Source organism: Zeugodacus cucurbitae, chromosome 6, assembly GCF_028554725.1.
Source record: "Zeugodacus cucurbitae isolate PBARC_wt_2022May chromosome 6, idZeuCucr1.2, whole genome shotgun sequence".
Taxonomy (NCBI): domain Eukaryota; kingdom Metazoa; phylum Arthropoda; class Insecta; order Diptera; family Tephritidae; genus Zeugodacus; species Zeugodacus cucurbitae.
In genome coordinates, this window is record NC_071671.1 from 19,807,783 (window position 1) to 19,832,952 (window position 25,170).

Here is a 25,170-nt window from a genome sequence, read left to right on the forward strand (position 1 = left end):
GTTCATGTGATGAAAATTGTCTTCATTGTGAGCGCGGATGATTTCGGATAAGTGTTTTATAGTGTTTCCATATATTACAACAGCATTTCTGTGCATTAAAAGTGCATTTCAATAGTTTTTAAGTGTGCGGATAAACCGGATAAAGCAATAATATGGTGTTTTCAAAGCTTAAAGTGTAATTGAAAAATTTCCGAAAGAGGTTCTTGTTATTAATTAATATCTGATTCAATTTATTTTCCAAAATAACTCTAATTCATAAAATTTGGTTCAAATAACAAAATTTCGAATGCGGATAATTTCGGATAAGTGTTTTAGAATATTTTCCTGTATTATATTACTGTTTGTATGTAGTAAAAATGAGTTTTGGTAATTTTAAAGAGTGCGGATAATACCGGATAAAGCATAAATATATTATAGTGTTTTATACAAAAACAGAAAATACTTATTTTTTTTTATTTTTTGTCTTTTTGTCTTTTTTTGAAAACTACAGCTTCTTGTTGATAAATTTTCACTACTTTTAGAGACAAATGTCGTGTGAATCATGCAAAATCCGTAATATCTCCTCGATTCCCACATATTTTTCTCGAAATTCGTTAAATCATTCAAATTTAATTTGCTTTTTATGTTATATCGAAAATTGTATACAAATTTATAAACTTTTCGTTTTTTTAATGCGCGTACGTAATTTTTTAGTGAAAAAAATCTTCTAAATTTTGGAAAAAAAAACTTCTTAAAAAGCTTTTGGATAACACAATAGAACTCTTTTCGGGTAACTTCATTGCATACTTTTAGAAATAAACTAAATGACTAACTAAGAAATAATAATATGAACTTATTTGTAATAATTTCGCAAACGGATAAACAGTGGCGGATTAAGTATTTTGCCGCCCTAAGCCCTGTCTGATTAGCCGCCCTTTTTAAAGGATGAAATTTTATTTTTTTTGAGTCCGTTCTTATTATTAAGATATATTATTTATTTCATAAAAGTATAATTGTTAAATAATACAAATAAATATTAACAACATAAATAATAGTCAGTTTTCTTAAACTATAATGTATAACTTAATTTTCAAATATCTTCTTTCTGACTTTTGTCTGAGCAAAACATCAATTATGTCGTTGTAATCAATTGCGCGTAAATACGTTTTGACTCTTTTCAAGGTGGAAAAAGATCTTTCTCCTGAACAGTCCGTAGCCGGAATACTCAAAAAAAAAAAAAATACGTAGAGCAATGTTTACATTTGGATAAACGTCTTGAAGATTTTGAGAATGCAAAAAATTTTATATTCCTTACGCGGAACGAATATCTTTCGTGTTCATTAGAGAATCTTTGAGTTGACAGTGCAAATGAATTCAAAATCATCAGAATACTTGGTAACTAATTTATCTGCGCGAATTTTTAATTTATTGATATCTATTTCATATAAATTGCCAAATAAATTAAATTTTTCGTAAGGATTATGATAACCACTTTTACGTCCTGTTAATTGTACACTTAAAGTATCTAAAATTAGATAGTAAACGTTGGTTCGAAAATTTTCTTCTCCAGATAAAGCTGTTCTTTCATTTGCCCGTGACTCGTCAGCCTGAAGTTTACGGGTTTTGTACGACGATTGTCATAGTGGTAATAATTTTGAACTTTTTCAATTGTTATCTCTCATATCTTGGAGAAATAATTCCAAAGAACCATATATTCTTATCCCAGATGAGAATCCTGAAGTTTCTTACTCGCAGCATTAAAGCAATCCAAAATTGCATTCCAAACCATGACTAGAATTGCTGTTTCTAGATGTTGTAATTTTTTCTGCAGTCCCTTAGCTTCAGCTCGCGTAGTAGGTTTCTCATCTTTGTTTTCACCACTAAAGTTTAGTGCAACAATTATTCCAGGCCACTCTTTTTCTAATGTGTAGCATGTATCATGTCGAGCCGACCAACGAGTTTGAGAAAGGCTTTTAAGTCTTAAACTTGTATGCTGTCTTAAAATTTCCCAACGATGTGTCGAAACGGTAAAAAAATTATATAATTCTTGCAAAGTAGAAAAAAAGTCAACTGCTTCGGTAACAGATTCATTTAGTGTTTCTGACGTTTTTCGTTAGTGAGTTAACCCACTTTTAGTAATTTTCAACCTAACCTTTGTATGGGAGGTGGGCGTGGTTATTATCCGATTTCTTTAATTTTTGGACTGTATTAAGAAGTGCGACTGCAGAAAGTTTGGTTTATATAGCTCTATTGGTTTGCGAGATATGTACAAAAAACCAATTTGGGGGCGGGCCCACGCCCACTTCCCCAAAAAAATTACATCCAAATATGCTCCTTCCTAGTGCGATCCTTCATAACAAATTTTATTTCCATAGCTTTATTTATGGCTTAGTTATGACGCTGTTTTCGGTTTTCGCCATTTTGTGGGCGTGGCAGTGGTCCGATTTTGCTTTTTTCGAAAGCAACCTCCTCAGGGTGCCAAGGAATACGTGTTCCAAGATTCGTCAAGATATCTTAATTTTTACTCAAGTTACAGCTTGCACGGACGGACGGATTTGAACTCTTCGCGGATATATAACCCTATATCTAACTCGTTTAGTTTTGGGTGTAACAACCGTTATGTGAACAAAACTATAATACTCTCTTTAGCAACTTTTGTTGCGAAAGTATAAAAACCAGAATAAATCCTTAAAATGTATTTTCGTTATATTATATCAGATTTTGACATTCTGAAAAATTTGCCGCCCCCAAATTGTGCCGCCCTAGGCCCGGGCCTCGCGGATAAAGCTAGATAACTAATATTATAGTATAGGTGCTATGGGACAAGAGCAAGGTAATGATTATTTGATAATATTTATGTATATAAAGTAAACAAATATAAAAGCATTCAGACTTTATCACTCAATTTACAAAGAGGGCCTAAAGAGAAATTAAAATAAGAATTTATTTGTAATATTTTCGTTAACGGATAAGTCCGGATAACAGATTCCTTAAAGCAATAACCGCGTTATAAGACTGAGTTTCCAAAAATAGTTAAAATTTCGTATTTTTTTCTATCCGGATAATCTGGATAATATTTTCTTATCGAATTAGTAAACTATAATTTATACAGTTGATGGATTTGAAACTCCACATCATTTCCCTCCAGGAACCACTCAAATTCCATTTAAGTAAATGGATACAAATATATGCAACGCATTAACTCCACATACTTTTCATAATTATTTCAAACTTAAAATACAGCCAAGCCAAAGAAAATAGTTTTGTAGGAAAACGAATTACTGCTTAACATCAATTCGCGATAGAAGTATGAAAGAGAGAGAGGAAGAGAACGAAAGAGCAAAAAGAGAAAAACCAGTTCAATGAAAAAAGCGCGAATGTGCTTTCAAATCGGCAGCGGAGTGGGAGTATAAACTGTGACGAAGTTGTAATTGCATATTTGCCTCCCCTCTCACTCACTCACCACAACATTCATATTTACATTGCATACATTTCAGCGCGCTTACACTCCTTAGCAACATTACATTCATTCGCTTGAAAGCGGAATAAAAGATTAAAATGTAAAACTCGAAAATTCTTGTATCGCCACATTCAAGGGGTTTACATTATTGCTGATGATGAATAATTTTGCAGAGCAGAGAAAAAAGATTCCACAAAATTAAAATACTTTTAAAACTAATTAAAATTGTGTATTGCATACTTGTATGGGCCGATAACCTCGGCGGTGTAGAGTGCCAAGCAGAGAGCAAGTTCAAACACACAATATAAAAAAGTAAATAAATATGTAAAGCACGCAAAAAAAGGAAGTACGTCTGACTGACCTCAGACTTCGATTATGGTATGCTGCCGCCGCAACGCCCTCAAGTCCCTGAAGTGGCTGTCGAAGTGCTTCAATTGTGGTAAAGTGCTTGAAACTTGCATTTGTGGACGCTGATTCAGTTATACATGCGCATTTATATAGAATTTTTCCAGCAAACCCTTTGATTATTGGCTGGCTTGCATAGCGTAAAGTTTTCAAAGCATACCCAAAGGCGCCAAATCCGTAACTTTTGCTGGCGCGCATTTTTTTCGTTTTCATTTCCACTTTGTTATATTTTCGCGGCCCCCACGTTTATTGGCAGCCACTTTTATCGCCGCTTATTGTGTAATTCGAAATATTAATGAATTGCTACAGCAGAAATTATTGAAAGCCGTAAACTCACTTACTAACCCAAAAGTTTTTTTAAAGTTACGATTGAAACAATTCAAGTTTTTGTTTTGGCGCACAAAAATATGCTATGTCTGCTGGTATGTTCTTTGTTTGTTGTTAAATAAGTGATGTTTCATAGAGGTTGAATGTTAGAAAAGTTATAGAGTACCATTTCTCCTTGATTCAGATCGATGGTTTGAAACCATTTTGAATTGTAAATCCTTTTTAAAGTTCAAATTTCTACTTTAAATTTTTTCCAAAAGTCCATTTAAATTTTGTCGCTGCTATCAGGTTTCTAGCAGAGCAGTAACCACCTCCTGAGTACATGCATATAAACTCAAATCATAGTTTCAACGATTTTTATGAACTCGTGGAACACAACTTTCCCTCACTTCATTTCTTGATTTGGCTACACAAAGATCTCAGAAATACATGTATGTATGTGATTGGCGTTGCAACCGTTTAGCCGGTATTGAGACTAGCTGTGTCAATTATTTCTTACCGCTGGTGGGGGAAAATAAATGATAGTCTAGCCTTATTGAGAAATTATTTCATTCTAGTTTTATTTTCATTTTGTCATCGCTTAAATACAATTTTTAAATATATCTTTAGTAGCTAATTATATATGTATGTGTGTATGTCTATATGTATATTTTATGTGTTGCACGATAAGGGGTTATTTCAAATGCACACATGCAATTGCCCAAATGTATTTTTATAACCAATAGGTTATCTTGTGCATACATATAAATATGTTTGTTTATTAATAGTTGAGTGCATGCGTGTTGCATATAGATGCATGCGTGCCTCATATAAATGTATGTGTGTTGAAGTTATGACTGTCAACAGTGACGTGGGAGCCAAGACGCGAATGCGCCGACTGTTTGCTTGATGACAGGAGATATTTCGTCTTGTCCTCATTCATCTCCAGACCCATTCGCTTCGCCTCCTTATCCATGCGGGAAAAAGCAGAACAAACGGCGCGGTTGTTGCTTCCGATATCATCGGCGTACGCCAGGAGCTGTACACTCTTGTACAAGATTATCGCACGATAGTGAGTCACCTTGTCTGAAACCTCGTTTGTTATCGAACGGCTCGGAGAGGTCCTTCCCAATCATGACGGAGCTTTTGGTGTTGCTCAACGTCAATTTACACAGCCGTATTAGTTTTGCGGGGATACCAAATTCAGACATCGCGGTGTAAAGGCAACTCCTTTTCGTGCTGTCGAAAGCAGCTTTAAAATCGACAAAAAGGTGGTGTGTGTCGTTCCTCTTTTCACGGGTCTTCTCCAAGATTTGGCGCATTGTGAATATCTGGTCAGTTGTCGATTTTCCAGGTCTAAAGCCACACTGATAAGGTCCAATCAGTTCGTTGACGGTGGGCTTTAGTCTTTCACACAGTACGCTCGATAGAACCTTGTATGCGATATTTAGGAGGCTGATCCCACGGTAATTGGCGCAGATTGTGGGATCTCCCTTTTTATGGATTGGGCAGAGCACACTGAGATTCCAATCCTCAGGCATGCTTTCTTCCGACCATATTCTGCAAAGAAGCTGATGCATGCACCTTATCAGTTCTTCGCCGCCGTATTTGAATAGTTCTGCCGGTAATCTATCGGCCCCCGCTGCTTTGTTGTTCTTCAAGCGGGTAATTGCTATTCGAATTTCTTCATGGTCGGGTAATGGAATATCTATTCCATCGTCATCGATTGGGGGATCGGGTTCGCCATCTCCTGGTGTTGTACTCTCACTGCCATTCAGCAGGTCGCAGAAGTGTTCCCTCCATAATCCCAGTATGCCCTGGACATCGGTTACCAGATTACCACCTTGGTCTCTACATGAGGATGGTCCGGTTTTGAAACCTTCGTTAAGTCGCTTCATTTTTTCATAAAATTTTCGAGCATTACCTCTGTCTGCCAGCTTCTCAAGCTCTTCGTACTCACGCATTTCGGAATCTTTCTTTTTTTGTCTGCAGATGCGTTTCGCTTCCCTCTTCAGCTCTCGGTATCTATCCCATCCCGCACGTGTTGTGGTCGTTTGCAACGTTGCGAGGTAGGCAGTCTGTTTTCTCTCCGCTGCGAGACGGCACTCCTCATCGTAACAGCTTGTTTTTTGTCGTTGCCCAAAAGCAAATGTTTCGGCTGCAGCGGTACGCAGTGAGTTTGAGATGCCGTTCCACAGTTCCCTTATACCGAGATGCTGATGAGTGCTCTCAGAGAGCAGGAGTGCAAGTCGAGTAGAGTATTTCGTGGCTGTCTGTTGCGATTGCAGCTTTTTGACGTCGAACCTTCCCTGTGTTTGTTGACGGGCATTCTTTGCTGCACAGAGGCGGGTGAGTATCTTCGCTGCGACCAGATAATGGTCCGAGTCTATATTTGGTCCTCGGAGCGTACGCACGTCTAAAACACAGGAGACATGTCTTCCGTCTATCACAACGTGATCGATTTGGTTCCGCGTGTTTCGATCAGGAGACAGCCAAGTAGCTTGATGTATTTTCTTATGCTGGAATCTGGTACTACAGACGACCATATTTCGGGCCCCAGCGAATTCGATCAGCCTCAGACCGTTTGGCGATGTTTCATCATGGAGGTTGAATTTTCCGACTGTTGTGCCAAAGACACCTTCTTTACCCACCCTGGTGTTAAAATCGCCAAGCACGACTTTTACATCGTGGCGGGGGCATCGCTCATAGGAGCGTTCTAGGCGCTCATAGAAAGCATCTTTGGTCACATCGTCCTTCTCTTCCGTTGGGGCGTGGGCGGATTGTGGAAAGACGTTCATCCACCGGGGTGAATGCCAGGACTCTGCGACGGAGTCTCTCTCCCACCACAAATCCAACACCAAATTTGCGCTCCTTTATATGGCCGCTGTAGTAGACGTCACAAGGACCCACCTTCTTCCGTCCTTGTCTCGTCCATCGCACTTCTTGGATGGCGGTGATGTCAGCCTTGAGTCGTATGAGGACATCAACCAGCTGGGCAGAGGCACCTTCCCAATTAAGGGTCCCCTTAAAACGTTTGCAGGGGTCGTCATCAAAAGGGGGGTGTCTCATCCGAGGCTTTCGTAGATTTTTCATTGGGGGGTGTTTTTATGTGGTGGGTCCCAAGCCCTACGCACAACCGCATAAGCGGGCTTCGCCTTCTCACTTTAGCTCACCTTCAAACGGATGTCTGTTGGCTACCCAGAGGATACTTGGTCTAAAACCGGAAGTCGTGAGCTGCTTGAACCATGTGGAGAAGAATCGTTTCTGGCCACTCCCAAGTGAATGACAATCAAAAACTTTCCTCACTTGCGTGAACTTCTACACATGATCCCATCCTCCAGATCCTCAGAAATACATACTTCAGGAGAATTGGAGAATTTAGAATAAAATATTACAGAAATACATTTCAAAGCACTTCTTCCAACTTATCTAGTTATAGAACCATTCGACTCAAGGATGGAAACTAAAATAGTTCTCTTTCGACCTTTGTCTTGTTATAAAGTCAGCTTTTTGGTTTCATCCTTAACTTTCTTTTTCTACTCGGAGTTAACGTAAATCCTTGGGATCGTTTATTAGAGCATCCGCTAAACCCTTGATTCGATCTAAATTTTTAAACCATTACACTAGACCCATAATGATTCTTACTCCATAACTTTTTTCCCCTCTATTTAAAAGGTTAGTTATGATCTAGGGAGTCTTAAAATTTGTTCAATGAAAGTGCTTAAAAATGCTTGGAGTCAAGATCATACAATGAATCTAACTAAAGCTTCCAAGATTCCTGAAAATGTGAATTGAGGCCGAATCTTAATCCATGGAGACTGCCTGAAAAGGTATTGAAAAAATACTTGTATACCTAGTACCAATCTGATCTCAGTCGAAACGTATTTTTATACTCTCGCAACAAATGTTGCTAAAGAGAGTATTATAGTTTTGTTCACGTAACGGTTGTTTGTAACACCCAAAACTAAACGAGTTAGATATAGGGTTATATATACCAAAGTGATCAGGGCGAAGAGTGGAGTTCCGTCCGTCCGTCTGTGCAAGCTGTAACTTGAGTAAAAATTAAGATATCTTGATGAAACTTGGCACACTTATTTCTTGGCACCATAGGAAGGTTGCTTTCAAAAATGAGCAAAATCGGACCACTGCCACGCCCACAAAATGGCGAAAACCGAAAACACATAAAGTGCCATAACTAAGCCATTAATAAAGCTATGGAAATAAAATTTGGTATGAAGGATCGCACTATGAAGGGGCATATTTGAATGTATTTTTTTTTTGGAAGTGGGCGTGGCCCCGCCCCCTACTAAGTTTTTTGTACATATCTCGCAAACCAATAGAGCTATATATACCAAACTTTCTGCAGTCGTTTTTTTTAGCCACTTCCTAATACAGTCCAAAAATTAAAGAAATCGGATCATAACCACGCCCACCTCCCATATAAAAGTTAGGTTGAAAATTACTAAAAGTGGGTTAACTCACTAACGAAAAACGTCATAAACACTAAATTTCACATAAGAAATGGCAGATGGAAGCTGCACTCAGATTTTTTTACAAAATGGAAAATGGGCGTGGCGTCGCCCACTTATGGGTCAAAAACCATACCTCAAGAACTACTCGACCGATTTCCATGAATCTTGGTTTGTAATAGTTTCCTTACATCCTCATGATATGTTGTGAAAATATGCCAAATCGCTCCACAACCATGCCTACTTCCTATATACCAGAACTTTGAAGACGATCTGAATCGTTTACTTTACAATATATAAAGTAAGTACTAGTGAAGATATCGGTGCAGAACTTTGCACAAATACTATGTTAATAGTGTGGCAGCCCCATTCTAAAAATCGCCGAAATCGGACCATAGGTTTTTAAGGCCCCATATAACGAACACGAGGACCTCGGTGCTTCTAACCTAATATTAGGGTTTCCAACTTTCAATGGACCTTATACAATATATATGACGAATATGTGGGTCAAATTGTGTATTATATAATATAAATAAAGTTAAATAAATAAATTGCGAGAGTATAAAATGTTCGGTTACACCCGAACTTAGCCCTTCCTTACTTGTTTTTATTTCGTTTCTTCATTAAGCTAGATCTTGAACCACGTTTGGTGTCTTTAGTGCTTTTGTTATCTCACTTTGTTTGCTGTCGCCTCTCAATAATCATGCTTTAAAATCCAGTTCCAACAACAACTGCGATTAAACTTCTTCATTTCGATACATTTCTATAAACAAAAACATATTTCTATGATTTATATGATCATGTGGAACGGATAATTTTTCGCTTCTCAATGTTAAACAATGTGTCGAAGAATGAGGATTTATATTACATTGATTCAAAAGGCCAAAAGTAAATTATTAAGAAGACTTAACTCATTTAAAATATTAAAGCTTTCCGACTGACCATCCTAGTAATGAGTCTTCTCACTTTTGAGGTTGAAACATAAACTATTTGATAGGTGTTTGATTATATTTGCACCTTTGAGAGGATTTTCTTTATCTATTCCAAGATACTGATATCAGGTCAATTCTTTTATAAAATTGAAGCTTCCTAAATCCTTAAAGATATTAAAGCACACTCGAGTAACCAAGATCTTTTCACCTAGGGATATTCGATAAATTTGCAGAAAGGAAAAAGATAAGATCATGATAACATCTGAAATTATCAACAAGTCGTCAGTGACTGACAGTGACTGAACGGCCGATGTACCACACGCCTAATATTTCTGGATTAACTATGGACAGAGAAGTGACACTTTTTTCGAGCATCAAATATTTGATAACTTTTCGAACGGTTTATTGATAATATCCAAAGCTATACGATTGTTGAAAAATATTGTTTTCCATTGAACTGTTTTGGACCAAGGAAAGTTGGTACACTTTTCTCTGCTACCAAATACCCCTTCTGAGTGGTGATAACGTCACCGAATAATATGACGGGTGCTTTTTAAACGAGTGGTTCGCAATGAGGCAAACATTTTTTGGAGTTGGTCTTTTTGAAAGCTGAATACTACATAATTTGAGTCCAAATAATAATCCAAAATTCCCAAATATGAGACTTACTTGAATTAACAGTTCCTATATAAGCCCAGACGAATCCACGATCTGTGTGAGGTTAGATTAGGTTAAGGTCCCAAAAATGCTTTATAGACCTCTCCATATTACATCCCCTTAAACTTGTTCTAATTGCGTCTCCTTAAAATTTCGTTTAGTAAATTTTCAAGTCTCTTGTTACTTTAATTGAACTTCACTTATTCCATGACTTAAGTGCTGATTTTCAACCTTTCTTCGTGTCTTCGATTTCTAATTCTGGTCTCCGCTCCGCTATGTGCTCAGCTTAAACTCATTTCTCTCCAATGCTCTTCACAACTAATACAATTTTCGGATTTCACAGCCAACTAGCGAGGAGTTCAACACTCGTGCAACGCTTAGATCCGCACTCAGCGCAAGAAAATTTATTATTAGATTTTATATTGTGTTGCTGTTGTTGCTATTGTGATTGCTATTGCTCTATTGCTGTTGTTGACATTGATGATGCCAGCATGACAATGACAATGACGTTGCGCCTCTGATTGTTGTGATTATTCCATGGTGGATCAAGCAACAAAGAATAAGTAGAAGACCAAGCAAGAAGACAACTAAGACAAAATACACACACAACTAAGTTTGCTTGGCGATGAGTTAGTGCTTTTGCACTTGCATGCGGTTAAGCTGAGTACTAGAGCCTAGATACTCCTCGCAGGCGGATGAGTTGAGTGTGAGACCGCGAAAGCGGATGGCAGTGACAACGACTAGGACACAACAATTTCCTACTTTTGTGCTTCCTTGACTGAGTTTTTTTTTTTTCCGTTACTTATTGTATTTCTTCCATATTGTTCTATATAAATTGCGGCGCCTCCGCTGCTCAGACCACTAGCAGCTGCAACACAACTCAACTCATTCGCTGAGCTGTAGCGCTCTCGACTCGCACGTCATCATCAACGTCATTGTCAACAACTGTGGAATTTTAATCTTTCAGTGATATGGGCGAAGCAAGCAAGAGTGAAATGGTAGAAAAAAAATTAAATATAATAACAACAACAATAATAAAAGGAGTAGAGCCGCCAAAGCACCCAAAGCATATGAGCCCCATATAAGCGTCGCCTTGATATTGTTGATGAAAGCTGATGCGCGTCTGCCATTGTCACAGACAGCGCTGCTTCTACTACTTATTCTTTACTTGACTCTTCGTTTTGCGCTTACACTTGGCTTTGCGCTTTGTTGCAATGTTTGATGAAGTCTCGCGGCTCTAAGGACAATGATAAATATTTTGTAGTGGCGTTTTAATGCCAAAGCTGTTGTGAAAGCTGCATATGACAGCCAACGCCCACATTTTACGCCATAAATGTACCGTTACACACACACACAAATACACAGAGACACTTACACTTGTGTCCTTGAATGCATGAAATATGTTGACTCGTCTTCTTCCTTCGTTCGTCGCACTCGTGCGGAAGCGGTGGATTAGCGAACAATAGTAAATAATTTGGCACACAATTCATTCTCATTCATTTCTATGTTTTGCTTACACTCTTTTCCTCAACGAAACCAATATTTATTGTTTGCCTTGAGTATGGATTGGAAATGGGCGGCGTAAGCTATATGCTTTTGCTAGTCATCAATATTAGGGGGGTGAGCGTGTAAGCGAATATTGTGCGATTTGTTACTTATTGTTAGGGATTATGTAACGAATTATTTTAAAATATAATATAAATATGTCCTAGCTGTTAGACCTGTCACATATGGTGGCCCGAGATCCATCAAGTATAAGAGGTAATAGCTTTTTCACTAGATAACTAGATGGACTTATTTTCTGGAACCTCCATTGTACCAGCATAAGACATTCCAAACCAAGTGGAAGAGACGAATGAATATCATATTTGATATGATATATATAAAATTCGACTTTATGGGAACTACGACTTTATAGAGCAACAATTCGACCGACTTATACATTTTTTAAACAAGTAAAATCACATTTCTCAGCTACTTTGTGGCTATTTGGGTTAACATGATTCAATTCGGACTTTCCATTTAGAAATCAAGCTCAGATTATATATCCTAAAAGGGACCTTCCCTTATATACTTAAAAACCTTATAAGAATTTCGATCTTATAAAACCATGATTCGAAAACGACAAACTGTTTTGGACCAAGGAAAATTATTACACTTTTCTCTGCTACGTGATTTTTAAACGTTCTCTGTCTGGGTGCTTTTTAAACGTGTGGCAACAATCATTTGGAGTTGGTCCTTTTGAAAGCTGAATACTAAATAATTTGAGTCCAACTAATAATCAAAAATTCTCAAATATGAGACATACTTGAATTAACAGTTCCTATACAAACCCAGACAAACCCACGATCTGGGTTAGGTTAGATTAGGTCAAGGGGTAGATCTCCGGCAACTGCAAAGAGTCTCCCTTCGACAGCTTCGACTGTCCTTTGTGATACCCAAATACTCCTGACGCATCGCCGACAAAGCGATTGGACTCTATTACAAAGTTCTTATGTCGGCTAATGACGATTCCAGTCATAGCTCTGGGTTCGACGAAGGTATGGCTACCGAGGTGTTTTAACCTTGGTCTGGCGAATGCTGGACATTGAAGTAGGAAGTGCTTGGATGATGCCTCTTCGCTTTATTCCAAGCAGCTTTGGCAATTAGCGTCATATTTGATCCCTAAGCACCACGATCTAACTATACCGAGAATTAACGAATATATATTTAATCCCATTTAATCCCTCCTCATCTAAAAGCTAAAAATCTTTATATATATAAATCTTCTGTACGTGTGTTAGTCATTGAACTCCTCCTAAACAGCTGGACCGATTTTGATGAAATTTTTTGTGTGTATTCCAGGGGGTTTAAGGATGGTTTAGATTCACAATACGATAAACTAGATTATGTTTTTTTAGTTATATTATATATTTAAAAATTGTTTTTGATATTAGCAGAACTTACATAGGATACGGCAGACTGCGCTGTAGTCGATGTGTAAACTATTCAAGAGTGTGTCTTGAAACCTTCGTGGAAGACCAGGAAAAAAATTAGAAAATATGTAAAAATGGAAAAATAGCGAAGAAAATAATAATAAAAAAATTTTATTTGAATTGACAACAAAATTAAAAAAAAAGAAAACAAAAAATTATCTTATTTTGAAGGTTGTCATTGTTACTTTGTTAAAATATTTTTGTCATTGTTCAATTGTATACGGTTGTGTCGATAGAAAAAAAGAATAAGAACATGCTCGCATTTTATTGCTATATTTTTATTAAGGTAACACATAGGCATAAGTCCAATAGAAAATCATCATATATATAATTCCTGAACCAATTACACTCATTTTCACTACCAAGGTTAACGGGAATAGGGGCAACTTGGCACCTGGTAGTAGGTAAACAAACGGAACATTCGACATTGAAATTACTCCTAAATTGCAAATGACCGAAACACCAGTCGGCAAAATCGCAAAAAATATCGCTGTATCGAAAATTTTCCAGATATTCAAGAAGTCGCTGGAGGCACTGCACAGGACTTTAAAAAATTTACGCGATATCCAAAACGTTTTTGGTGGACTCTTCCAATTATGCTTGAATCAACTGTACGCGTACGAAATAAAAGCATGTTTAAAAGAGTCCTAACTATGGCGACATGTCAGAAAAATAAACCATACAATCAATATGCGTGTTCAACTCCAAAATTACCCATCTGCGTCGCGATTTTCTGAATAATTGCTAAACATTGGTAATGGTGAAATTCAATTGTATGTATGTATGTGATTGGCGTTGCAACCGTTTAGCCGGTTATAGCCGAATCGACGATAGTGCGCCACCTCTCTCTCTCCTTCGCAGTTCGGCGCCAGTTGGAGATCCCAAGTGTAACCAGGTCGCTCTCCACCTGGTCCCTCCAACGGAATGGAGGCCTTCCCCTTCCTCGGCTTCCTCCGGCGGGTACTGCATCGAACACTTTCAGGGCTGGAGTGTTTTCGTCCATTCGGACAACATGACCTAGCCAGCGTAGCCGCTGTCTTTTTATTCGCTGAACTATGTCAATGTCGTCGTATAACTCGTACAGCTCATCGTTCCATCGTCTGCGGTATTCGCCGTTGCCAATGTTCTGAGGACCATAAATCTTACGCAAAATTTTCCTCTCGAAAACTCCTAGTGTCGTCTTATCTGATGTTGACATCGTCCAAGCTTCTGCACCGTAAAGCAGGACAGGAATGATAAGCGACTTGTAGAGTTTGATTTTGGTTCGTCGAGAGAGAACTTTACTGTCCAATTGCCTACTCAGTCCAAAGTAGCACCTGTTGGCAAGAGTGATTCTGGTTCCCAGGTATACGAAATTATCTACGACTTTGAAATTATGACTGTCAACAGTGACGTGGGAGCCAAGACGCGAATGCGCCGACTGTTTGTTTGATGACAGGAGATATTTCGTCTTGTCCTCATTCACCTCCAGACGCATTCGCTTCGCCTCCTTATCCATGCGGGAAAAAGCAGAACAAACGGCGCGGTTGTTGCTTCCGATGATATCAATATCATCGGCGTACGCCAGGAGCTGTACACTCTTGTACAAGATTATCGCACGATAGTGAGTCACCTTGTCTGAAACCTCGTTTGTTATCGAACGGCTCGGAGAAGTCCTTCCCAATCATGACGGAGCTTTTGGTGTTGCTCAACGTCAATTTACACAGCCGTATTAGTTTTGCGGGGATACCAAATTCAGACATCGCGGCGTAAAGGCAACTCCTTTTCGTGCTGTCGAAAGCAGCTTTAAAATCGACAAAAAGGTGGTGTGTGTCGTTCCTCTTTTCACGGGTCTTCTCCAAGATTTGGCGCATTGTGAATATCTGGTCAGTTGTCGATTTTCCAGGTCTAAAGCCACACTGATAAGGTCCAATCAGTTCGTTGACGGTGGGCTTTAGTCTTTCACACAGTACGCTCGATAGAACCTTGTATGCGATATTTAGGAGGCTGATCCCACGGTAATTGGCGCAGATTGTGGGATCTCCCTTTTTATGGATTGGGCAGAGCACACTGAGATTGCAATCGACAGGCATGCTTTCTTCCGACCATATTCTGCAAAGAAGCTGATGCATGCACCTTATCAGTTCTTCGCCGCCGTATTTCAATAGTTCTGCCGGTAATCTGTCGGCCCCCGCTGCTTTGTTGTTCTTCAAGCGGGTAATTGCTATTCGAATTTCTTCATGGTCGGGTAATGGAACATCTGTTCCATCGTCATCGATTGGGGGATCGGAGTCGCCATCTCCTGGTGTTGTACTCTCACTGCCATTCAGCAAGTCGGAGAAGTGTTCCCTCCATAATCCCAGTATGCCCTGGACATCGGTTACCAGATTACCACCTTGGTCTCTACATGAGGATGCTCCGGTCTTGAAACCTTCGTTAAGTCGCTTCATTTTTTTATAAAATTTTCGAGCATTCCCTCTGTCTACCAGCTTCTCAAGCTCTTCGTACTCACGCATTTCAGCCTCTTTCTTTTTTTGTCTGCAGATGCGTCTCGCTTCCCTCTTCAGCTCTCGGTATCTATCCCATCCCGCACGTGTTGTGGTCGTTTGCAACGTTGCGAGGTAGGCAGTCTGTTTTCTCTCCGCTGCGAGACGGCACTGCTCATCGTACCAGCTTGTTTTTTGTCGTTGCCGAAAACCAATTGTTTCGGCTGCAGCGGTACGCAGTGAGTTTGAGATGCCGTTCCACAGTTCCCTTATATCGAGATGCTGATGAGTGCTCTCAGAGAGCATGAGTGCAAGTCGAGTAGAGTAGTTCGTGGCTGTCTGTTGCGATTGCAGCTTTTCGACGTCGAACCTTCCTTGTGTTTGTTGACGGGCATTCTTTGCTGCACAGAGGCGGGTGCGTATCTTCGCTGCGACCAGATAATGGTCCGAGTCTGTATTTGGTCCTCGGAGCGTACGCACGTCTAAAACACAGGAGACATGTCTTCCGTCTATCACAACGTGATCGATTTGGTTCCGCGTGTTTCGATCAGGAGACAGCCAAGTAGCTTGATGTATTTTCTTATGCTGGAATCTGGTACTACAGACGACCATATTTCGGGCCCCAGCGAAGTCGATAAGCCTCAGACCATTTGGCGATGTTTCGTCATGGAGGCTGAATTTTCCGACTGTTGTGCCAAAGACACCTTCTTTACCCACCCTGGCGTTAAAATCGCCAAGCACGACTTTTACTTCGTGGCGGGGGCAGCGCTCATAGGTGCGTTCTAGGCGCTCATAGAAAGCATCTTTGGTCACATCGTCCTTCTCTTCCGTTGGGGCGTGGGCGCAAATCAGCGATATGTTGAAGAACCTCGCTTTGATGCGGATTGTGGCAAGACGTTCATCCACCGGGGTGAATGCCAGGACTCTGCGACGGAGTCTCTCTCCCACCACAAATCCAACACCAAATTTGCGCTCCTTTATATGGCCGCTGTAGTAGATGTCACAAGGACCCACCTTCTTCCGTCCTTGTCCCGTCCATCGCACTTCTTGGATGGCGGTGATGTCAGCCTTGAGTCGTATGAGGACATCAATACGCGATATCCAAAACGTTTTTGGTGGACTCTGCCAATTATGCCTGAATCAACTGTACGCATACGAAATAAAAGCATGTTTGAAAGAGTCCTAACTATGGCGACATGTCAGAAAAATAAACCATACAATCAATATGCGTGTTCAACTCCAAAATTATCCATCTGCGTCGCGATTTTCTGAATAATTGCTAAACATTGGTAATGGTGAAATTCAATTGTATAGAGATACGCAATATATTCAACTTCCAGAAAACTTTTGCAATATGGTGGCTACCAAAGATGAGTTGATGCAAAGTATTATTCCACAGCTACAATATAATTATACAGACCATACATGGCTACGTGAGCGAGCTATTTTAGAAGATGTCGGCGCGATCAATTTAAAAATACAGCAGTCACTGCTTGGTAATGAATTTACATTTAAATAAATTGACACTGTTGTTGTTCCAGATGAAGTTGTCAACTATCCTGTAGAATTTTTGAATTCACTGGATTTACCTGGATTGCCACGACATAACTTGCGATTAAAGATTGGCCCACCTATAATTTTGCTTCGAAATTTGAATGCGCCAAAATTGTGTAATGGTACGCGATTAGTCATAAAAAATCATGGGCAACATTCTTGAAGCCACTATTTTGAGTGGAAAATTTCAAGTTGAGAATGTACTCCTACCACGGATTCCAATGATTTCTTCAGATTCGCCGAAACCATTTAAACGTTTACAATTTCCAATCCGTTTGGCATTTGCGATGACTATTAATAAGGCGCAAGGTCAAACGATGACGATTTGTGGACTAGATTTAGAAAATCCGCGCTTTTCTCACGGCCAATTATACGTTGCGTGCTCGAGGGTAGGAAAACCATCGAATTTATTTATTTATACCTCTCAAGGATTAACCAAAAATATTGTACATACGATGGCATTACGATAATTTCAGTATTTGTAGATAATTAACTCTTAGAATAAATACCCGCTATAAAATAGTTTAAGATCCACCTTTTTCAACAAACGACTTTATTGGTTATTTTTGTATAAATATGACTTTAGGTATTGTAATAAGTTTTGAATAAAAATTTGCATCATAAGGGTCTAATAATGGTTACAGCTAATTTCCAAAAGTTTACATTGAGACGTGGGACAGGACAACGTCTGTCGGGTTCGCTAGTATCTTATAAAAAGGGAGGTCTTATAACAAAAAAAAACTTCAAAAAAAAAGAGCAATGAAATTCCACTGACTTCTGTACACTTCTCTCCCACTTCAGATGCTCGTGAGTGGACTTCTCACCTTAAAACGAAAAACACTGAACTTATTTCTTTGATATCGAATTTTTTGTTCCGCTCACTAAGAAATTTCATGCGGAAAAACTTGTTTACCACTTTCTTAATTTTCAATAAGTTCACTTACACAATCTCAAATCCCTTCTCCTCATTATGCTACGATTTATGCCGCTTTTTGTCGGGTCAAATCAACAGTGGCCACAGGCTATGAAATCAACAAGCGGTAAACAACATTTCGCATTATAAAGGATTTCAACAACAAACGGAAATTATGCTTACAAATACAAGAACACTTTTACTGTCGTGTTTATGCAGCAACGCTCGTATAATTGCGCGCATTGGTATTTTTGTATTAAGTTGTGGGCTCGCGAAATAGCATGTCTTCACGCGTCTTTTCTTCTTCAGCACAACTGCAACATGACGGAATGCCCGGCGGCCTTAATGCCAACAGCATCCTGTTTAATTAAGAGTACGCAGCACAACGCGCAGTCATTGCTTATTGCTTACATGATAAAGTAATTAAAGGTTCTTCCTCAATACACATCACCCCAACAGACACCCACAAATCGCAAAGGGCTTACAAGCACTTATTTACAGAAGATCTAGCGAATCCGTTTAAAATGTTCCCCCTTTTCTAATATCTAATAATAATACCCAAGAATAGAATTGTGACTTCCATTGTCCAACTACTTTAACAAAGACTTCGAATGGTTGAAGTCTCACTTCCGGACTACTTGCTTCAAACAAATGTAGTTTGGTTTGTCCTGGTCCTGCCACAGCCGGACCAATCGTCTAAGGATCTCTATACCTATAAAGATGTTTCGTCATCTGGAACTTTAGAATCTATTTTATCTTACTCTAACATCTACTGATAATTGTAGCTTCGAACAAGTGAAGTTAAAGATTTGAACCACATTTATACAAATCGACCCGTTGTAGAATATTCTGAATCTCTTGCTCCTCATTCAAGACAGTAATCACACATAAAGGCTCACCTATTAGTCTTTCGCCGTCTCGAAATGTTCAATACTACAAAAACCTTTTCCATAGTGAACTAGTCCGAGAATCATATCAGGATAAGATATGGAACGTAATCGATGAACGCATGGCAAGACTATGAAAGGACGCTGGAAATATGGAGTTTTCATCATAAAGGTATACAAGTTCTGTACAATTTTAAGTTTACAGCCATCGAAATACGTTCAATTTAATTGAATTTCCACGAATGTCGCAGGTAAATTCTCCCACCGTCAATATTCGAACGGAAATGAAAACTTAAGCATTTTCACACGAAATGTCAATTACATTTGTGAATAAACGCTTGTACAAACAGGTGGCAGTAAAGCCATATGAAAATTGAAATACTGGGTATCTCGCTTACTCCCTAGAAAAAACTAAAATTACGCCGAATTTTTTCAAACAAAACCAACCAACAACCAGAAATATTGCCACGCTCTCAAATTGTAGGTTAAAAGGCAGTGAACCCAGAATTTAAAGGCCATGTAGGTAACGTTAGCATATACATAAGCGCCATTTGCAAAGGGTCAGACCAAAATTAAATTCGAAAATGCGGGGAAATAAACAAATTACGCTGGAAATGGATGAACACGGTGGAATCGACAAATGTTAAGTGTGTGTATGGGAGAGTATATATGACTCCATATAGATATGAGTATGCTTAAGTAAAGATATAATATGTTAGCCGCGACCTATATATTTGTACTTGGTTATATATAAGCAATTTCTAAGTATCTAAGTATAATATACACATAAGTTTCATCTAGGACGCAGCTAGATTTATTGCGAAGGGGGGTTTTGGTTAGGTTAGGTTAATCTGGTAGGCCAATTAGCCACACATAGACCGATTTTGGTCCTTTGCGATGCCAGATGGAGTGCCGTCACGTACGGCTTGACGCGAATTTCAAAAGGTGATGTGGTTTCACTAACGATATCTCTTCCAGATTATCGTACTGTAAAGTCCCCATGTGCTGAAGCCGTTCCATTGGGTTCGGGTTAATTAAAAGAGGAATAGTATTACTTTTATCATGGGAACGTGCACCAATCTTGATCGAAACAAACATTACTGAAAGATCGGGTGCATTAGAAGAATAAACACATATGGTTCCAAATAGGCACGGATTAGTAAGAAGCCATAGAGAGAGGAAACATGTCGAGTTGAAAACTTATCGAATTACCTCCTGATCTAGTCCGAAAATCCGCTCGAATTCCGATCTGAAAGTCCAAAAGTAACTCCAAAATTACCAGTGCAACTCACTTTTGTACAAACAAACTCTGCTCACACAGCTCGATGGACAAGATAAGGTTTAAAAAACTTGTTATGTGATGTCAGGGGTAGACTATTGCTTCCATAGATCTTACTACATATGATTTTCTTAAATTATCTGGAAGGTAAGAATCCTCGAAGCACTCAAAATGACATGTCGAAGGGACAGAGGACAGAGATTAGCTATTGTACGTTGTTGAGAAACTGAGTTAATTCAAAATCTTTCAAAAATTTTAATATAATATATATCACCTTTTGACCTGAAAATGTAAGTGCTACATTATCAATGGAATATTCAATCTAAAGCCCCAAGAAACAATACACTTGAGTTTAAGACGAAAGATTCAAACCTGGAATCAGTCAAATGTAGTAATCTTTATATTCAATAAATTTAAGACAATATCAATGCTTGTGGTTAAATCTTTGAAAAGTTCAACGATTCATGACTTACAGATCTAATTTTAGTTTCGGAAGCAATGAGAGGATCTGCAATTAGGATTATGTGCTATATCTACTTATACAATCCACTGTATCTGATCTATTCTGAAATCGAATGATTTTTTAGATACGAACTTTTTTATCTTTAAACTGTATTTAATCTTAAGCTTATGCCTCGGCTTACTTTAAACAAGTTTTCGAATCCGTTAAAAATAAAATGAGGTGCCTAAAGGTAGATACGTTTGAGAAGCAATTCACGTATTGGAAATCGCTTGTAAAGATTATTGGCGTATTCGATTTATTTGGTATATTTTTTAATAATTTGTCCCTCTGTGATACACCCCTGAATGTAATTACATGTACATATGCATATGTTTTACAGAATTTCCGCGTCCAAAACATCGCTAACTTCCCGACGTTGGCACAAATGTTAAATGTCAGTGGCAGTTATGCATAACAACAAGAACAACAGCGGTGCACAGTTTAACAACGACTGCGGATATGTATGCTCATAGAAGTGTAAGAGTGTGAGTGACAGCGAGCAAGAGCAATTTGTCAGTCACACGCTCACACACATACCCTATATGCATATGAGCATATGAATGAATTTTCACCTTCGCATGTGTGAAGTTATTTACTTACCTTTACACGCAACAACAATCACTTGTATATATGGCTATATTTGAGTGTGTGCTGTTGTATGAATGCATATGTGTTAGTTAGTTATTTGCACGACCAACTAATGAAGGTGTGAAAGACACCCGCAGCGCGCAGCGTCGCTATAAAGGTGTTGAAGCATTCAATGGAATGCCAAATGGCACAACTAGTCACAGACACACACATAGAGACATAGAGACACCTGTATATGTATGTGTGCATACCCTTACACCTGTCACGGTGGTAAAATTAAATGACAGCTGACAGATACGCTAATTTCCTTGAGACGCTCCAACACCCATTTGCGCTTGCCAGCGCATATTTAGATGGAGTCACACGGGCTCATACACACTCACTTATACAGCATCTATGCAGAGAATGTTAGCTTAATTGTTTTTGTTGTTGTTGTCATCTATGTCGTTTTTGTTGTTTCCTTGGTTTCTTTACCGCCATTGTAATGAATCTTATTTGTATTTTGCATGTTGTTGGTGCTTTGCTGTTGTTGTTGTTTTACATAGTGTTGTTGCTCCCATGGCGTCAGCATTTAACATTTAATTAAGTTGTACATATTTGTTTTAGATGTGGGAATATGCACAGAGCGCATGCTTTTGTGTTCAGGTATGCAGATGAAGACATATGTATTGCCAAACATAGAGCATTAAGAAGGCTTAGCCAAAGTTTGAATTTACAGTTATGTTACCTTTAAGATTACAAAAAAATATATATTTTCAGAAGAAAAATATCGTTTCAAGACACTAAGATTTTTTAAGTTTAACTTCCTTCTAGACTCTGAAGACACTTGGGCTTTCAGCGATTTATACAGTAATCATTCATTTCGGCTGAATAAACGATGTGAGCTTTAAAGCTTTAAAAACGGTGTACGGAGTTACTGCCTTGACGAAGATCTTGGACGACTTTAAGCATCTATAATTTACATTATCTTCTTTTATGGGTCTACAAAAATTGAACCATTCAAATCGAGTCTAAAGATCACTGCCAGTTATTCACCAATATATAGACAGGATTCGTCGCCATTGACCTGTCACGCATTATCTTCGTACTCTCGAACGACTATATGCTTCAATCCGAAACATAAACCGAATCCAAAGAAAACCGACCCAAGACACAGAAGAGCTAATGTGATCCTGTAAAAAGTTTTTGTGGTGTCTTAGGCCATTGGAATTTCAATACAGGTATGAAATAAAGTTGTAGATACAAATGTAGACTTGGAACCAAAGTACCGAATTCTATGGGTCCTCATGGTTTATTTTGATGGATATTTTGGCAGTTCGTGGACTTAACCAGATCTCGTTTTGTGCACCAAGTTTCGGAGTTATAATACATGTTATAAAGTAATACCGCTCAATCAAGACTCTAAAGCATTGAAAAAAGTCCACGAATACACTTGTTCACTAAAAATCGACTACTCTACCGTTTGCTTATGGAAATTCAAATTATGGTCGACTTATCAATCTTTGCATATTCCAAATATTGTACGTTGAATTTTAGCCCTGCTTCAGTCCCCCAGATCTCTTGAGTACTCTTTAGTACCTAATTCGACTCGACTTCGAACCACTCATCAATCAATAGTGAGAAAATCCTCACGATTTAGTGGATTAAGTGAATTTAGGTCCTCAGCAATCAAAATCAAAGAGTTCATCATATTTGGTTGTTTGGAATGTAATACTCATATTATTTTTTACTGCATATGGAAAACATCCCTTGCCCTTGAACTTTTTACACATCCCTCAGATTTTTCTCTGATCTGGCTAAGACCATTCCTCAACTTTAAGCTTTATTTTCAATTTTTTTTTTTTGGACTATATTCGCCCTTTAACCTTGAGTATGGAACCCGAGTTTCATGGATGTAATGCCCGTTCTTCAGATATTTTTTTGTTCTTCCAAATCGGTATAATCTTTAGCTCACCCACTCTGGAATACTTTTGACATAAACAAATCTTACTTAAAATACATTCCTAATTGATGTTTCTAGCTTACTCAATTTAGATTTTGTTCACGGTTGTTTGTGTCACCAAAAAATAAAAGAGTTAGATATGGGCTTATATATATATAAATGATCAGGATGACGAGTGGAGTTGAAATGTCCGTCCGTCTGTCCCTTCAAGCGATAACTTGACTAAAAATTGAGATATCTTAATGACACATATTCCTTGGCACCCTGAGGATGTTGGTATTGAAAATGGCCGAAATCGGATCATTGCCACGGCCACAAAATGGCATATCTAAGCCATAAATAAAGTTATGAAAATAAAATTTGGTACAGAGGATTGTATTAGGGAGGAGCACATTTGGGTGTATTTTTTTTTAAGTGGGCGTGACCCCGCCCCAAATCCATAGGTTTTTTGTATATATCTTGCAAACCAAAAAAGCTGCATAAACCAAACTTTCTGCAGTCGTTTCTTTTAACCATTTCCTTATACAGACCAAAAATTAAAGAAATCGGATAATAACCACGCCCACCTCCCATACAAAGGATATGTTGAAAATTACTAAAACTGGCTTAATTCACTAACGAAAAACGTCAGAAGCACTAAATTTTACAGAAGAAATGGCAGATGGAAGCTGCACTCAGATTTTTTTACAAAATGGGAAATGGGCGTGGCGTCGCCCATTTATGTGTCAAAAATCATATCTCAAGAACTATTCGACCGATTTCAATGAAATTCGGTATATAACATTTTCTTGACACCCTGATGACACGGGTAGAATATGGGCGAAATCGGTTCACAACCACGCCTACTTCCCATATAACTCAATTTTGAATTATATCTGATTCGTTCACTTTATAATATATACATTAGGACCAATGAAGATAGCGGAATAAAACTTTACACAAATACTGTATTTGAGCTGTGATATCACTTGTGGAAAAATTTTCGAAATCGGACCATGACTTTTCAAGGCCCCTTATATCGAACATGAAGAACTCAGTGCCTAAGGGTAATTTTTCAACGAAAATATAGGTAAATATCTTAGATATTTTAATGTAATTCAGGTATTACGTCAGTCCCCATATACTATTTATGATGATTTTCATTATTCTATTGGACTTTATGCCGAATATGTGGGTCGAATTGTGTTATCTTTATAAAATTACACCAATAAATTGCGAGAGTATAAAATGTTCGGTTACACCCGTTAGCCTTTCCTTACTTGTTTTATTTACTTTTCTCCAAACTCACTTACAACTCATTCATGTTCACATGTCTTTAACATTTCCTTTCAATTTGTTCGCCTTTAAATGTAACATTCTTTGCTTCCCTCACATCCACCCCCTTTCACAACGTCAAAACAAAAAACGGAAATTAATAAAGGCTTACACAAGGAAACATTTAATTACGCAGACTGACATTAAGCGCAACCGAAAATATCTGGCGACTTACTGACGCGCCGTCAAACATAATAGGTAAAGGGTTACGCCGCGAAGCGTACGAGAGACGAACGCGAGCATATTAATAGCGCGAAGTGGCGGAAGCAGATGTGTCAGAGGTTTCCGCGAAATATTTGTGTAACACTTTCGGCATACAAATGTGTTTCCACAGGAAGTAAATGAACATGGCTATGCGTGTGTAACGGTAATGTTGAGTGCAAAGTTTTAAAGCGGAAATGTCAAGCGAAGTGTTGAAAAGAAAATTTCTCAGTTAAGTTGAATAAGTTCATACATTTGAGGTATTGAAAAAGGAATAGATTGAGTATGGTGAGGTTAAAGGGTAACTCTTTTTTATTAAGAGAAATAGAAAAGTAGCTCTAA

At 38.4% G+C, this 25,170-nt stretch overlaps 1 long non-coding RNA gene across 1 annotated transcript in view; it reads right to left on the bottom strand.

Annotated features, from left to right (window-relative positions):
* The window catches only part of LOC128922449 (uncharacterized), a 30,556-nt gene extending 17,254 nt beyond the window's left edge, over window positions 1-13,302 (bottom strand). The window contains exon 1 of the long non-coding RNA XR_008471663.1: window positions 13,155-13,302. This is a non-coding gene — a long non-coding RNA (uncharacterized LOC128922449). The remainder of the gene's footprint in view (window positions 1-13,154) is intronic.
* Window positions 13,303-25,170: the final 11,868 nt, after the last annotated feature.